This window comes from Chrysochloris asiatica, unplaced genomic scaffold (assembly GCF_000296735.1).
Source record: "Chrysochloris asiatica unplaced genomic scaffold, ChrAsi1.0 scaffold00314, whole genome shotgun sequence".
Classification (NCBI taxonomy): domain Eukaryota; kingdom Metazoa; phylum Chordata; class Mammalia; order Afrosoricida; family Chrysochloridae; genus Chrysochloris; species Chrysochloris asiatica.
Genome location: NW_006408832.1, coordinates 2,123,288 through 2,141,971, shown reverse-complemented (window position 1 = coordinate 2,141,971; position 18,684 = coordinate 2,123,288). Strand labels below are relative to the sequence as shown.

The 18,684-nt window shown below is 40.8% G+C and overlaps 1 pseudogene; it reads left to right on the top strand.

The window, feature by feature from the left end:
• The first annotated feature begins 2,051 nt into the window (after window positions 1-2,051).
• Window positions 2,052-14,925, top strand: LOC102840552 (annotated as a pseudogene).
• The last annotated feature ends 3,759 nt before the right edge of the window (window positions 14,926-18,684 follow it).

Genomic DNA, 18,684 nt, shown 5'->3' with positions numbered 1-18,684 from the left:
CAACGAGATGGATCAGCCAGGTGGCATCATTGATGGACTCAAGTGTAGCAGCGGTAGTGAGGTTGGCCCAGGATCGGACATTGTTTCGTTCTGTTGTGCATGGGGTCGCTATGAGTCGGTTCTGACTCGATGACACCTGACAACAACAACAACAACAATAATCACAATGTGTGCTTTCACACAGTGCTGCATGCCTCGAGGTGCCATAGGTTTTGAAAGGAGACCCAACACTCAGGGTCTGGCATCCACTCAGGGGTGCCTGATAGTATGAGCACATGCTGGTTGAGATAGAATAAGATTTAAAATGTAGTTCACAGTCTCAACTGAAGTAATTTCACCAGGATATACACAATTATCAAATCAACCTCACAGGTAACTTTTTCATCTCTTAAATGGGAGAGATCAGCTGGACTGGACTACCTGCAGCTAATTTGACAATACAGCTGATTGTATTTTACTATTTGCTGTGAAGTCTTCCTGCTCCATGTCGGGGGATCAGCAGTTTATCAGTATTAAAGGTTGATGATGGGTGTTGTTGTTAACTGCTGTGGAGTCGATTCTGACCCATAGTGACTCTACATCACCACACCAGGAGTCCAAGGGGTGAACTATGTCCCCCAAAATGTGTATTGGCATCCTGGCCCCTGTACCTGTAAATAAGGACCTCTAGTGGAGTCCCAGAGTCCTGGTGTGGTGCTGTGGGTTAATGTGCTAGACTATAAGGTCAGTTTGAACCACAAGGTTGGTGGTTCAAGTTTACCAGTTGCTCCTAAGAAAACCTATACAGGGTAGCTGTGAGTTGGAACCAACTTGATGGTACTTTACAACAACAGCAACAGCAACAAGTTGAGTCGTGGTGTGGAGCTTCGGGTTAGTGTGCTGAGTTGTAAGGTCGGTTTGAATCACAAGACTGGTGGTTCAAGCTCACCAGCCACTTCTCAAGAAAACCTATACAGGTTTGATCTAACTCAGAATCGACTCAACAGCACTTAACAACAACAAAGTTGTTGCACCAGTGGAGTTCTGGTGCAGCAGGATAAGCACTGGACTGCTAACCATAGGTTTGCAGTTCAAACTTACCAGCTGCTCCTTGGAAACTCTATACAGGGTTACTATGAATTGGAACCAACTCTACAGCACTTAACAGCAACAGTAGTGTAGTAGTCTAAGCATTGGACTGCTTATCACAAGGTCAATAGTTCAAGCCCAACCACTCCTGGGAGGAAGATGAGACTTTCCTTACCTGTAAAGAGTTATAGTTCCAGACGTCCTATAAGGGGCAGTTCTGCTCTGTTTTAAAGGGTCTCTAGGGGTCACAATCGACTTCACAGCAGTGAGTTTAAATGAGTTACTGTGTGACTCAAATAGTCAAGCACTCAACTGCCAACTGAGCAGTTGAGCATTCAAACCCACCCAGAGGAATCTTAGAATGCAGGCTTTGTGATTTGCCTCTGCAAGGTCGCAGCCTTGGAAACCCGATGGAGCACACTTCAACTCTGTTGTTGTTTAAGTGCTATTGAGTTGGTTTTGATTCATACTGACACTGTATAGGGTTTCCAAGGAGTGGTGGGTGGGTTTGAACCACAAACCTTGCAACAACCAGTCCTGTGCTTATCTTTCAATACCACACCAGGACCCCACAGTTCTATTCTGTGCACCTGTAAATAAGAATCTGTTTGTAAACACGGGTCTCTTTGTTATGTTAATGAGGTCAACTCAATATAAAGTGGATATTAACCCTAACCTTGCCCAGTAATGAAAAGAGCATCTAGTCAGTGATGCACATACAAGGGTTAGGAAGGTAGACACCATTAGAGCATCTTCTAAAAGTTAAGGAGTCAAGGAATGCCCAGGGCTACCAACAGACTTGGATTTCTAGCCTCCAGAACTGTGTAAGCATGAAGTTCAGTTCCTTAAATCATCTTTCATGATGTTTGTGTTACAGTAGCACCAGCTGCTCCTCAGAAACCTTATACAGAATCACTATGAGTTAGAACCAACTAACTCCACAGCACTTAGCAACAACAGGCACTGGGTAACTAAGTGTCAAAATGGCGGCTAAGATGCCATCATGTGTGCACATCACATTGGGTTTAACTCAGTCGCATAGATACATCTTCATCACCAATGTTAAGAGCTTAGACGACAGCTTTTCTGACCCCTTTGTGGGACATTGGGGTTTGAGAAGAAGCCAGGCATCTGTTAGTCAGGAGGAGGAGGCATCACGGTGGGGATCACTCTGTTGTAGAATAGAACATCCACTACTGATCACTGGGGTTCATACGCTAACCATTACCTAAAGAAGAAAGAGGAAGTCCTCATTCCTTTAGACCCTGGCCATTTAACATTTAATCATGAATGGTGAGATATGCTAAATGTATCTGTTAGTCACTGGGCTGCACCCCCATCTCTGACATAGAGGATCACCGAAGAGGATTTTCAAGTGTGTGGCTCTTGCTTCACATTTTAGTAAGAAAAAGTGTTAGGCTGAGAAAAGATGGCGCAGTCCCCATCCTGACTCTGAAGGAGAGACGAGCTGCTATTTTAATGCCCTGCAGGTTATTTGCATAAAGGGAATAGATTACAGTGGAGCCTGGGGGAAATTTGATAGTTTAAAACAAAAAATGGGAAAATCACCTACTTCTTACACCATGGATTTGCATTCAGAATGGCAGAGACAAAAGCCTGACCAGGTAAAATCTTGACAGGAGACCTATAATAAGGAATGTTCCTACCTGCTTCCTCCTACCATGTCTACACAACAGAGTGCTCTAACTTAACATAAGCCCAAATTGGCTCTGCTTGGAAATTAATTTGTTGTGAATCTGTAAGATTTAAGTGATAACATTAATGCTCAAAAGAAAAACCATTATTTAAATCTTAAAAACCAAACCCATACTCCTGTTGTTAGTCTGTTAGTCAGGAGGAGGAGGGATCACGATGGGGATCACTCTGTTGTAGAACAGAACATGCACTACTGATGCCATGGAGTTGACTCCAGTTCCTAGTGACCCCATGTACAACACAACACAACACTGCCTGGCCCTGAAGCAAAAGCACCTGCGCTGCCATGTTTGAGCCCAATGCTGCAGCTACTGAGTCAATCAGTCTCATTCAGGGTCTTTCTCATTTCACTGACCCTCTACTTTACCAAACATGTTGTCCTTGTCCAGCGACTACTCCTGCTTCATGCTGAAAGCACAACATCTTCTAAAAAGCATCTGCCCATACTTCTACCAAAACAGACTCCTAAAGGCACTATAAATAGAAATTCACATACTATCATTAACCATACATTGACAAAGAGCTTCAATTTAGATGCTGAATATCCCTGATCTTCTCCCAACATCACCACTTTTCCAAAGAGAGGGGACTCAAAGGAATGCAGACATCATCAGACAATATCATTGATATCCCGTGTGAGTAAAGTTTTACTAACGATAATACAAAAATGGCTTAACCATGCATTGAAAGAGAACTTCCAGAGGTTTAAGTGTAAGATTTAATGTATTAGAAGGATTATTTTCTTTATTTCAATTTGAAAAGCATCTTTAATGGGAAAATGTAAAAGCTTAAGACTATTCGCTACGTATGCTGTATAAAATTTAAGGCCATAATAAAGAGAGCATTTGAAATTTATAAATATCACCCAGAGTTAGACCCATTATTGTTAAAGCAATAGGAAATTTCCTTTAAAAATGTTAGCAATAGTATGTTTAAACAATGTGTACTCCATTTGTGCTCTGCATTCTGTTTTTCTTATTAAGGGAAAGTAGGTCAGATCCAGTTTCTACTGAGCAACCCCCTACTGTCAACTTTTTTCTTTTTCATGTCTTTTACAATGAGTGGATCCAAGTAGTTATGGCTAACATCAAACCTTGTTCCAACACATCCCAGAGTATCATTTTCTACTACATAATGTGAGGTACAAGGTAAACTTTCCATGAGATGGGTTGTTACAGTGACTTCAACAATGAACTCAAACATGCCAATGGTTATGAAGAATGTACAGGACTGGATGATGTTTTGTTCTATGGCATTCTGTAAGTTGGAGCTGACTTGATGGAGTCACAACAATGTGTGGTAACATTTAATCTTGCCCAGGTAGAAAAATCAAAACAAAAACAAAATAAATAAGAAGCTCTAAAACAAATGGGAACGTGGCTAACAGTCTAAAAGAATACCTTTCAAATGATTAAATCCACTCCAAAGCATATGAGCTACAGCGGCCCTTTGCAGCCTATGAAAATAGAAATCAGACAGTGGCTGGTGGTTATGGGTGAAGGATTGATGGATCACTGGGCAGACATGTCCATCATCCCCTCACACTTGATTCTTCATTCATCCAAGAACAAGGGAACCTCCTTCCTGCTTACTAGCAGAGTGGGGTGCCTCCTTAGGTAAAGGCTTCAGGAATCTTCATGCTGATGTCAATAATGTGGATTCAATGCAGTGAATTACTTCGTGTGAAGCTTCCACCTACAGTCTTTGTTACTCCCACCAAACAACGTTCATGATGGGTCTTGTTGAGAAAAGTTGGGAGAAGATGCTGTTAGTATGATATGATTCAACTGTGGATATTAACATACTTCATTGTGATTGTAAAAACTTGGAACTCTAACATAAATATAAAAAGAATCATCTCAGAAGTATAGGGATGCTCTCACAATCAAAGAAGAAGATTCAGGAGTAGATAAAGTCCTTTGGACTCCCAGATACCTGCACATTGAACTTCCTCAACCTGGGTATAGAATGCTTTGATACCAGAGAGGCAGCAGAAGAGTGCCAGCAGCAAAACTGAGATCCAGAACAAGACACAGAGAGGTGAACTTGCCAGACCACAGAGCAAGTAATGTTAAGGGACTTTGGGCAGGAGACTTGCTTGCAGAATAGGGTGCCCAGGCACTTAATTGAGGGAGCTAGATTTGCTGACACGTGGAGCTAGAGCCTAGTGACTTATGCATATAGTGGAGTGGTGTGTCTTATGGACATTTATCAGCAACCCTAAATGAGATTTGCAATATTCTCCAGGCAGAGAGAGGCTCAGAAGAGGTTGTCCTGACTGGAAGAAATGTGTCCTGAACACATCTAACCCTGACTTGTAACTTTTTAACATCCCTCACAAACCCTAGAGCTGTGAATATGGTGTCTGAGTTCTCTGTGCCCACTGTAATGGATTATCTAACCCAGTAGAGAAGTAGAGAGTACTGTGGTGAAGAATGGTTGCTGCCATTTTGTTGCAGTGGGGTCACCCCTCCCTGTAGTTGATACTAATGTGTTTATTGTTCTTGTAAGCAATGGTATGGCATTATATTAGATTCTAAATATCCTTGATCTTCTCCAAACATCACCATTTCTCCAAAGAGTGGGGACCCAATGAAATGTAGAATTCATTGGGCAATATTATTGATATCCCATGTGAGTAAAGTTTTACTAAAGATAATACAAAAATGGCTTAACCATACACTGACAGAGAATTTCCAAAAAGCTAGATGCAGAAGAGGATGTGGAATGATGGATATCACTGCTGATGTCAGATGAGAACACCTGAAAGATGTTTACCTGTGCTTTATTGACTATGTAAAGGCTTTCAATTGTGTGGATCATGACAAGCTATGGACAACATTGCAAAGTATGAATATTCTGGAACACTTAATTGTGCTCATGAGGAACCTGTACATAAAAAAAGAGGCAGTTGTTCAAACAGAACAATGGAACACCGAATGGTTTAAAATTAGGAAAGCTGTGTGCTTGGATTGTATTCTTATTCAATCTGTACTTTGAGCAAATAATTGTAGAAGCTGTATTATATGAAGAAGAAGGTGGCATTATGATTGCATGAAGACTCATTAACAACTTGTGATATGCAGAGGATGTAACCTTGCTTGGTGAAAATGAAGAGGGCTTAAAATACTTGCTGACAAAGATCAAAGACAACTGCTTTTGGTGTGGATTTCATCTCAATATAAAGAAAACAAAAAATCCACACCACTGCACCAATAAACAACATCCATATAAACAGAGAAAAGATTGAAGGTGTTGAAGACTTGATTTTGCTTAGATCAACCATCAACACTCATGGAAGCAGCAATCAAGAAATCAAACAACGTATTGCATTAGACAAATTTTCTGTGCAAGATCTCTTTAAAGTGTTGAAGAGCAAAGATGTCAGTTTGAGGACTAAGGTGTGCCTGACCCAAGCAATGGTATTTTCAATTATTTCATATGCATGTAAAAGTTGGGTAGTGAATAAGGAAGACAGTAGAGGAATTGATGTATTTGAGTTATGATGTTGGAGGAGAATGTTGAAAGTATCATGAATTTCCAAATGAGCAAATAGATCTGTGTTGGAAGAAGTACAGCCAGAGTGCTCCATGGAAACCAGGATGGCCAAACTTCATCATACTTCAGACATATTATCAGGAGGGACCAGTCACTGGAAAAGGATATCATGTTTGGTAAAGTGGAGTGTCAGATAAAAGAGGAAGACCCCCAATGGGATGGACTGGCATCGTAGCACCAGCAATGGGCTCAGGTATAGCAGTGATTGTGATGGTGGTCCAGGACCAGGCAGTGTTACATTCTGTTGTGCATAGAGTCACCATGAGTCGATACTGACTCGATGACACCTAACAACAGCAAACAACATATGCATGTGAAAGTTGGACAATGAATAAGAAAGGCTGAAGACAACTGATGCTTTTGAATTATGGTGTTGGCAAGTAATATTGAATATACTTTGGACTGTCAGAAAAGCAAACACATCTGTCTTGGGAAAAGTACATCCAGAATGCTCCTTAGAAACATTCTAAGGGTGGCTAGATATCACCTCACATACTTTGGACATGTTATCAAGAGGGACCTTTACAAAGCATGATGTCCTCTAAAGAAGGACATCACACTTTATAAAATGAGGGTCAGTGAAAAAGAGGAAGACCCTCAAGGGAAGGATGGGAACTGTGACTGCAACAACAGGCTCTACCATGGCAAGGATTGTGAAGAAGACACAGGACTGTGTTGTACACGGGGTTGCTAGGAGTCAGCGCTGACTTGAATGCACCTAACAACAACAACAACAACAACAATAATTTTAAACATTGCTAGATGACAGTTGAACACTTTGTGAGATAATGAAGATTTTGTGGTAAAATTCTTGTCTTCCATGAGGAAGAATTAGGCTTCGTTCCCAGCCAATGCATCTCATAAGCAGCTACCACCTGTCTGCCACTAGCATGTGGTTGTGATTCTGAACAGGTTTCAGTGCAGTTTCCAGACTAAGATGAACTAGGAAGAAAGTTCTGTCAATTTACTTCTACTCATAGTTCAACGAAAACCGTAATGGTCAAAATGACCCTATCTGCAACTGTTCATGGAGAGGACATAGAACTGAGCAACACTTTGTTCCGTTGTGCATGGTATCACCATGGGTCAGGGATCAAGTTCATGATGTTGCCATGGGTCAGGGGTAAAGTGCTTGGCAAGACCATGGGTCAGTGATCAACTTCGTGGCATTGCCATAGGTCAGAGGTCAAGTGCATGGCATCTCCATAGGCCAGGGGTCACCTGTATGGCAGCTAATAACAACATTAACAAGAAGACAGAGTGCACAAGGCATTGGCATTTCCAGTTTGATGGGTTTTGTTTTGTCAAAACTTGTCTAACAGAGTCAAGCATTTCCCAAGGATTCTTATTATCCCTCAACTTCTCTTTTTCCTGATGAGGATCTACAGGGAGGTTTTAAACAGTTATTGCTGTACAATTGTACAATTAAGAGAAATGTAGCAGATGCTACTTGGGACTTTAAACATAGTTGGCCTGTTACTCACCATCCCAATAACCATTAATAAATTAGTAGCTTAGAACCAAAGTAATTGTGCTTTGTACCCAATTAATAAAACATTACTTTTCCAATGCATGGGGATCTTGCCAGAAATTTTAAAGAAAAAAGATAAAGGATGAGAGAAACCTGTTCTGCAAGCCAGATGGCACCTGGTCTGAATGAGCCAGCTCCAGGGGACTGCCATGTCTGTAGCTGCATTGAGACAGTGAACAGTGTTCTTTCTAAACAAACAGGCCCTTCTCATTAAAAATCTGCCCCAGGAATGAGCAGAACTCGGTGCTGTAAAACACAATTTCATTTCACTCACTATCTGCCTGTAAAGCCAGTGAGAGCCAGATTTATAGTGGCCAGCAGTGTGTTTTGTGGCTTTGGGAAAAGGATTGATCTTTGCCTATGTAGTAGTTCTTCATGCTGGAGTGGCATCAATCAATTCAGATATTGTTTCTCTATCGCAAGTCTTTTTTTGCTGAACATTCTGTTAGTGCAGGATGGATTTTCCCATTGGGGTTTGCACTTTTTATGTTTATTAAAATGATTTAATTATTCTGAATAGATATTGCAAAGTTACTTTACAACCCACCGTGAAAAATAATTACATGAACTAACTGTAATAAATAGTCCTCCGACGCTTTGTTTTTGCTAAATCACTTCTTAGTAAATGAACATACATAGTGAATTTAAGATTCGGTTTTCAGAAAGGAGTTGGAGACTGGACAGTGATGAGGGATGATGCACTAGATTTGAGTACTGTCTAGAGGACATTTAAAACCATGCTTTCTTCATTGCTGATCAGGGCTAAATACTGATATTTAAAATATCTAGAGGTAAGATTTTACTGTGAAACATATGCTACAGTGGTATTCATTTTTGCACAAGAAAATTTTTGTCTAGAAATTGTGAATACACAGAAAGCCATGCCTTATATAAGACCTTGCCAAGCACAGCAAACACCGATCCTTCACATGAATGGCAGCATACCGTGCCTCAGCCCCTTTGGATATGTTCCTCAGGACTGAAAATGCTCTGAGTTTCTTAGACTATTCTCTTAATCCTTAATTTAGATTTGAACAATCTACCTTGTGGTAAAACCATTGGAGAATTCTGGGATAAACAAACTTGCAAATTACTCGGAAATCACTTCTGGCTCTTTTGCCTGACTTTGCTTGGAGCATCCACTCTTAAATGATTGATGCAAGACCTCAAAAAGAATATGCTGGAAGCACTGTGAAGCCACAGAGTCGGTTCCGACTCATAACGACCCTGTATAGGGTTTCTGAGGTTGTAAATCTTTAAAGTACCAGAAAACCTCATCTTTCTCCCACAAAACTGCTGGTAGTCATGAACTGCTGACTGTAAGATAAGCAGCCCAACTTGTAACCACTACATGACCAAAGCTCCTTCATGGCTGAGGGGAGTGAAAGTAAAACTCAGGAAACACATCTGATTGGGTGCCACCCCTGCCTGTCTTCCCACTGGGGGTGAGGAGCTGGAATCTCCTGGGGCAGGGACGCTGCACTCCAAGCCTACCACAGATATACTCTGGTGAAACCACCTGGCTATCAAGTGAGAAGCCACAAAGGTACACTGGAGAAAGATAAAGTGTCTTAGTCTCCTAGTGCTGCTGTAACAGAAACACCACAAGTGGTGGCTTTCAAGAACTGCAATTCATTTCTTCACAGAGCTGGAGGCTAGCAGCCTAAACCAGCGTCTTGACATCGGATGCTTCACTGTACCTCTCTGCTCATTTTTTGTATCTACTGGATTCCTGGATTCCTTTGCTTGAAAATAACCCCCATATGGTGCCTGTCTTCACTGTGACAACACTCTGAAGGAATTACATTTAGGACCCACCTTACTTAATGAGGTATGGCCCCATCAACATAACAAAAGAAAGACCTGTTTCCAAAAAGGATCACATTCACAGCTGTAGGGATCAGGGTTACAACACATAGTTGTTGTTGTTGTCAGGTGCCATCCGAGTTGGAACCGACTCATAGTGACCCCATGCACAGCAGAACGAAAAATGTTCGATACTGGGCCAACTACCGCTGCCACACTTGATGCCATCAAAGATGCCACCTGGCTGATCCATCTCGTTAGGGGTCTTCCTATTTTTCTCTGACCCTCCACCTTACCCAGCATGACATCCTTCTCCAGTGACTGTTTCCTCCGGACAATATGTCCAAAGTATGAGAGATGAAGCTTAGCCATCTTGGCCTCCAAGGAGCACTCTGGCTGCACTTCTTCCAAAACAGATCTATTGGTTCTTTTGGCAGTCCATGGCACCCTCAGTATTCTCCTCCAACACCACAACTCAAAGGCATCAATTCTTCTACCATCTTCCTTATTCACTGTCCAGCTTTCGCATCCATATGAGGCTATTGAAAACACCACGGCCTGGGTCAGGCGCACCTTAGTCTTCAAGCTGACATCTCTGCTCTTCAGTACTTTAAAAAGCTCCTGTGCAGCAGATTTGCCCAATGGAATACGTCGTCTGATCTCTTGACTGCTGCTTCAACACTTTGTGATAGTTAGGGCTTTGTGTCAGTTTGGCAATTCACTTGGTGTGATCTAATATTGCTGGCTTTCTGCTTGCTCTAATCTTCATTAAGCTCTTGGTCAGATCTTTGGTTCTTTGGACTTGAGCCAGTGGCCTACTTATTGCTTGCCAATACTGAGACTCATTAATATGCTACATCTGTCCTGTGATCTTGGTTCATCACTCCTATAGCTCTGTGAGTCAGAAGTCTCCAGCCTGGCATCTGACCCATGTACTTGAGAATTTGCCCACCTCTACAACTATGTGAATTATTTCCTTGATATAAACTGCTCTTTATATGAGGATGAATAAAAAATTATCTGCACTGGTCATATTCAAACACCTGTCCATATCTATGGCTGATGACAACATTGAACAAGCATGTGAAATGATTCTCTTGAATAAACGAGTGACAGTGAATTGTGTGGCAAATCATTTGCAAATCAGTCATGGCTTTGCCTATGAAATAACCTATGATAGGCTTGGGTTTCAAAAAGTTTGTGCAAGATGGGTACCTAAACAACTCACAGAAGAGCACATACAGAAGCATTTGAACATCTGAAAAAATGTCCAAATGGACCAATATTTGAAGATGCTAAAAGTTTCTTTAAAAAAAGTTACTGGACTTCCAGTTTGGGGGCTGAAGAAGCAAAGACAGGTAGGGGAGACTCCTCAGCAGAGGTGTGAATAAAACAGAGAAGGAGCTTTCCTGGAGCTGCTTCAGAGCTTTGGATATAATACAAGGTGAGGGATATCAGTTTCCCATGCCTGCCAGTGGAGAAATCTGACTGCAAAGAAAAGCATGATGATTTCTAAACCAATCCAGATGCTGCCTTTGGGTCCCTTGGCCTGAGCTGAGATCAGAAGGTGGGGCCACAGCCAGGCTGATACAGTGATATAGCACTAAAAACCAAGGAGCAGCATCTAGAAAAAGAGGAGTGACCAATTTTTCACTTTCCTTTCCTCCCCTCCCTTGTCCGACCCTCTGTGGCCAGCCCAGACACCTTCAGGAGGGTGGACACACACCCCAAAAATGGCCCAGGATTGCACCCACAATTTTTCCCATGGCTAATCCTTTGGATGCTTCTTATGATGTCTGACTCTGGGACTCAGCTCTAAAGTTGACCTGGGATGAGTGAATAAAGGACACTTCCTTCATTCCTGCCTTAACTAACAAGAGGCAGCAGGTCTGATCATACAGCCAAACCATATGTGCACCTGGTAAAACCACAACATAAAAGGCAAGAGCCAACACCAACTACTATATACAAGGACACAACTATTTTGAGAATTACACTGTGCATACACAGATACATAACCAACCTTCAGAGATAAAAATAGTGGGCAATCATTCTTCCACTCATTTCTCAATATCTATCTGCATACCTCCATGGTGGTGATTAGAGCAGGGACCTGAGTGAGTGGACACCCCCACCCACGGCTGGAGGTTTCTACTGTGCACACAAACTGACCTTCACAGCAAAGGCAACTGGACAGTTGGCTACGGTTTTATTTTTGTTTTTGAGTGGTGGTTTATGTCTCTGCTTTTATATTGTTTCTGGTTTTGGTCCTTTTGATCACACTTTTTTCCCTACCTTACCCAAGAACAAACAGAAATCATGACCTCATAATATCCCACCATCTGGACAGAAGCCAATACCAGCTGCTATGCATTACATGTGAAAAGGGAAGCCTATCTTATGATCACATCCACCAGAAGACACTCAATAATCATAATAACACAGCAACATACATTCATGTAATCATTGAAACCACATCTAACTATTGAAAATGTCCAAGAAAAGAACAACAAAAGATCTCAGCACATGTCCAAAAACAGAAAAAAAGTAACGGAGAAAAATGAGCTGGAGACAGACATAGACTTCCCAATAGAAGATAAGCAGGCTTTGGATCTGTCTGAGAAGGAATTCAGAAGAATGATATGGAGACAAATTCAAATGCTTCACAGAGGGGTGGAGGAAAACAAGAAAGAAGTCAAGAAAGTGCTACAGGAACAATCACACAAGATATCTATAGCATTGTCAACTATTCAAAGCCTACAAAATAGGTCCAGATGATTAATAATGAAATATCAGAAATGGACAAGATGCTGAAAGGGCAAAAGAGTAGAACTGAAGATATGGAAACCAGAACCAGCGAGCTGGAAGACAAATCTCTCAATACTGCTGAGATATAAGAGCAAGGAGGACCTTCTGGTTAGGGCGGCAGCAGAAACAGCCACGTAGGAAAGCCTCTGTCGGGAAGGGATTGAAAACTCACAGAAGCTTCGCTCACAGAACAACACCAAAACTCTGGATCTACCATAAGGTCCAGGAAGTCAGTTTCCCACACTCACAAGTGAAAAAAAATCATGATGTAAAGGAAAATACTGCGAGTTAGGAATCTCTGGAGACTGGACTCCCTCTAAGGCCACCCCACCCGGGCAGAGTTCAGAGGGTAGGGCTACAGCCAGACCGGCACAGGGAACTGGTGCTAAAAGCTGTGCAGTGACATTTGCAAAAGGAGGTGGGGCGGAGTCTACACATTATTTTGTCCTATTCCCTATTGTATCTTCTTTGCCCAGCCCGGACGCATTCAGGTGGATGGGTGCGCAGATACCTAACTGAGCTTCAGAGACAAAAATAGTGGACAATCTTTCTCCCATTAACTTCTAAATATCTATCTGGGCACCTCAACAGTGGGGACTAGACGAGGGGCCTGAGCGAGTGGACACTCCACCCACTGATGGAGGCCTCTATGGTGGAACACATTGCCTGTATAGCAAGGTGATGGGATAGTTGGCCACAGTTTTATTTTTGTTTCAAAGTGGTGGTTTTTTTGCTCTGCTTTTATATTGCTTCTGCTTTTGGTCCCTTTGACCACACATTTTTCCTGGAGGTGGGAGCTTTTTCTTCCTACATTACCCAAGAAGAGACAGAAATCATGTCCATATAGCCAAGCTACAAGCATACACATAATAGTCCACCAGTGAGATAAGAGCCAATAACAGCTGCTAAGCATTACATGCAAAAAGGGAAGCCTATCTCCTGATCATATCCACCAGGAGACACACAGTAAGCTTAATAACACAACAAACATCCATTTATGCATTAAAAAACCCACATAACTACTGGAAATGATGAACACAAGATATCAAACACAACAATCCCAAAACATGTCCAAAAACAGAAAAGAGTAACTGAGACAAATGAGCTGGAGACAGACAAAGACTCCCCAAAAGAGGAAGAACAGGCTTTAGATTTGCCTGAGAAAGAATTCAGAAGAATGATATGGAAACAAATTAAAATGCTCTGTAAAGGGGTAGAGGAAAATAAGGTAGAAGTCAGGAAAGTACTACAAGAGCAATCAAACAAGATTGGTACAGCATTGGAAACAATTCAAAACCTGGAAAACGAGGTCCAGAAGAATCATAATAAAATATCAGGAATGGACAATACACTGAAAGAGGAAAGGAGCTGAATAGAAGAGATGGACACCAGAACTAGCGAGTTGAAAGACAAATCACTCAATACTGATAAGATAGAAAAGGAAGCTGAAAAAAGGATTTTAAAAAATCTGAAGACAATCTACGATTCATGCTGGATAACATGAAGAGGAACAACTTAAGAATTATTGGCATTCCGAAACAGGGAGAATCAGAGAAGTCCACAGAGGAGATAGTTGAAGAGCTTCTGGAAGAAAATTTCCCTAACATCATGAAAGATGAGAAGATAAACATTCAAGAAGCCCAACATACCCCAGGAAAGATAGACCCTAAAAGAAAGTCACTAAGGAGTGAAAAGCGGGCAGACGGTAGGTACCAGCACCAGAGATGGAAGGAAGGAGCCACGACCAGCCACCAAGAGGCCACGGAGCCAGCGACTGTACCAGTCGAGCTGCTTCTGCCGCCGTCCACCAAGGATTCTCACAAGGATAGGGACACCACCAAAAATGTAGACGAGTCCAATCATGACCTCCAGTTTGAGCTGAGAGTGTCCCTTCCTGAACAAGAATTAAAATGCTGGAGGAAGATGAAGAGAAACTTTTTTAAATGTCGGCTAAGTTATACCATTTTGCCTCAGATAATGATCTCCCCAAGTGGAAGGAGAGAGGCACCGGTGACATGAAGCTCCTGAGGCATAAGGAGAAGGGGAGCATACGCCTTCTCATGCGTAGGGACAAGACACTGAAGATATGCGCCAACCACTACATCACATCACTGATGGAGCTAAAGCTGAATGCAGGCAGCAACCGAGTCTGGGTCTGGAACACCCACACTGACTTCGCGGATGAACGTCCCAAGCCAGAGCTGTTTGCCATCCGCTTCCTCAATGCTGACAATGCACAGAAATTCAAAACAAAGTTTGAGGAGTGCAGGAAAGAGATAGAAGAGCAAGAAACGAAAGACTCGGGTAAAAACTACAGTGCTGAAAAGGTGGCCGAGAAGCTAGAAGCTCATTCGGTGAAGGAGGAGAATCGGGAGGCTCCTGGGACCAACGTGGCTGACGGGGAAGACGCCAAGGTGAAGATGGAAGAGAGGCAATAAATGGTCTTTATGTTATTTTCTTTTCCCTTTTTCTAATTTCTTTTTCTTAATTTTTTAAATCCTATCTCTTGTTTTGATTTTATTTTCATTCTGTTTTGTTTACAAGGGACTTTATATAAAGCTGTTTGAGTTCCCAACATCCAGATTGGTTTTTTCCTCTCTCTCTTGGAGTTTTTGTCCTATTGAAGATGATTTCAGAAAATCCATTCCCCAGTCATGAAAATGTACTGTGCTAACTTTCTTTTCCATAGTGGAAACACTTATTTATAGTCATAAAAACTAGAGAATAAAAACTGCATTTGATAATGGTAAAAAGAAAAAAATAAAGTCACCAAGACATATAATAATCAAGCTCTCCAAAATCAAAGATAAGGAGAGAATCCTAAAAGCGGCCAGAGAGAAGAGAATTGTCACTTACAAAGTCAAGCAAATCAGATTAAGCTCTGACTATTCAGCACAAACCATGCAGGAAAAAGGCAATGGGAAGACATATACAAAACCCTAAAACAAAAAAAACAAGAATCATCTATCCATCAAAACTATCAATCAAATATGATGGTGCAATCAAAACATTCCAGGATAAACAGAATCTAAGAGATTTTATCAAAACCAATCCAACATTTCAAAACATCCTAAAGGGAGTTCTTTGGATGGAAAACCAACAAGAACAGACAACAATCAGAGATTGACAGGCGTGGCAGCACCACCTGGAACTCAGTAGACAGATAGCAGAGCCCAGAACAGAACAAAACTACAACAATGAATTCAAAGGAGCTGGAAGGTTAACCAAAGATCAAAATAATATCAATGCCAAAGAAAGGATAAATGTAGGAACAGAGATCCAAGTGGTGAGGATGTCAGGGAGATTACAGGATACAAGAGATTGTCTTAAATGGAGAGAAAAGTTAATAGACTATAAGATAACCCCAAAGAAAGCTAATACTTCACAAGTTACCATGAAAATGAACTTCCAAGCAGAACAAGCAAACATGAAAACTAAAAAGAAACCGACAAAAAATAGCACAAAAAACACATACTCAGCACAAGAAAGCATGTAAAACAAAGCAACAAATAGTACTACTAAAAATTAATATAATGGCAGCAATTAATTCATACCTATCGATAATTACCACCACTCATATATCACTTTGTCATACTGTGGTGACTTGTGAGTTGCTGTGATTCTGAAAGCTATGCCACCGTATTTTAAATACCTGCAGGGTCACCATGGTGGACAGGTTTCAGATGAGCTCCCAGATGAAGACAGACTAGGAAGAAAGAGTGATGAACTACTTCTGAATATTTGATCTCTGAAAACCTTATCAATAGCAGATAAGCACTGTCAGATATAGTGCCAGAAAATGAGCCCCTCAAGTTGGAAGGCACTTGAAATGTGACTGAGGAAGAGCTACATCCTCAAAGTAGAGTTGACTGTGATGATACGAATGGAGTAAAGCCTGTGTGAGAAAAGCCTGGGGGACCTTTATTTACTGATGGGGCACAACTCAAAATGAAGATAAAACAGCTGTAGACATCCATTGAAAATCAAAACATGGACTGTATGAAGGATGAATCTGGGAAAATTGGAAATTGTCAAAAGTGAAATGGAACACATAAACATCAATATCTTAGGCATTAGTGAGCTGAAATGGACTGGTATTAGCCATTTTGAATCTGACAATCATATGGTTTACTATACCGGGAACAACAAATTGTAGAGGAATGGTGTTGCATGCATTGTCAAAAAGAACATATCCAGATCAGTCGTGAAGTACAGCACTGTCTGTGATAGGATAATATCCATGTGCCTACAGGGAAGACCAGTTAATACCACTACTATTCAAATTTACACAGCAGCCACTAAAGGCAGTGAGGATAAAATAGAAAAATTCTACCAACTTCTTCAATCTGAAATTGATCAAATGTGCAATCAAGATGTATTGATCATTACTGGTGATTGGAATGCAAAGGTTGGGAGCAAAGAGGAAGGATCAATAGTTGAAAATATGGCCTTGGTGATAGAAATGATTGCTGGAGAACGCAGATAGAATTCTGCAAAACCAATGATTTGTTTATTTCAAATACCTCCTTTAGACAGCATAAGAGACAACTATACACATGGACCTCACCAGATGGAATACATAGAAATCAAATTGACTACATCTGTGGAAAGAGATGATAGAAAAGCTCATCAGTGAAAACAAGGCCAGCAGCAGTCTGTGCAACAGACCATCAATTACTCATATGCAAATTCAAACTGAAGCTGAAGAAAATGAAAACAAGTCCATGAGATCCAAAATATGACTTGAATATATCCCACCTGAATTAGAGATCATCTGACAAACATATTTGATACATTAAACACTAAAGACCGAAGACCATAAGAGATGTGGGATGACATCAAGAACATCATACATGAAGAAAACAAAAAGTCATTGAAAAAACAAGAAAGAAGGAAAAGGTCAAAATTAATGTCAGAAGAGACACTGAAACATGCTCTCCAGCATAGAGATGCTAAAGCAAATGGCATGGCAACATTAGTGAAGGTGGCCCAGGATCAGGCAGTGTTTTGTTGGCCTGTCCATAAGGTTGATATGGGTCGGTACTGACTCGATGGCACCTAACAACAATCGATAATTACATTTAATGTCAATTGATTGAATGCACCAGTGAAGAGACAGAGAGTGGCAGATTGGATAAAAAAAAACAAGACCCTTCAATATGCTGCCTGCAAGAGACACACCTTACACACAAAGACAAAAACAGACTAAAAGTTAAAGGATGAAAAAAATATATCAAGCTAACTGCAACACTAAACAAGCAGGAGTGGCAATTCTAATCTCTGATAAAGTAAACTTTAAGACAAAAACCAGCATAAGAGATAAAGAAGTACATTATATCATGATCAAAGGGTCAATTGGTCAAGACGACACAACCATAATAAATATCTACGTTCCCAATGAAAAATCATCAAGATATATGAAGCAAACCTTACTAGAATTGAAGAAAAAATAGATGAATCTACAATTATAGGGGGAGATTTTAATATGCCACTCTTAAAAATGGACAGAAGAACCAGAAAGAAATTCAACAAAGTTACAGAGGAACTAAACAGCAAAATCAACCAACTTGACCTCCCAGACATGTACAGAGTATTCAACCCAACAACAACACAATATACTTTCTTCTCCAGTGCATATGGAATAGTCTCAAGAATTGACCATTTGTTAGGTCACAAACCAAGCCTTCATGTTTTTACAAACATCAAAATACTACAGAGCATCTTTTCAAACCACAATGCTATAAAACTAGAAATTAACCAAAAGAAGACTAAGGAAATAGAGTGAATACATGGAAACTGAACAACACCCTGCTGAAAAGCGACTGGGTAAAAGAAAAAATTAGACATGAATTCATAAATTTCCTAAATACAAACATGAGTGAAAACACAACATACCAAAATCTTTGGGACACAGTGAAAGCTGTGCTGAGAGGACAATTTATTGCAATAAATGTGTACATCCAAAAATAAGAAAGAACCAAAAATAACACATTAACACAGCATCTCCAACTATTAGAAACTGACCAACAGAAGGAACCTACGGTCACCAAAAAAAAAAAAGAAATCATAAAGATAGGAGCAGAAATAAATGAGATAGAAAACAGAAAAACTATAGAAAAAATCAAGAGGACAAGAAGCTAGTATTTTGAAAGGATTAATAAAATTGACAAACCATTGGCAAACCTAACAAAAGAAAA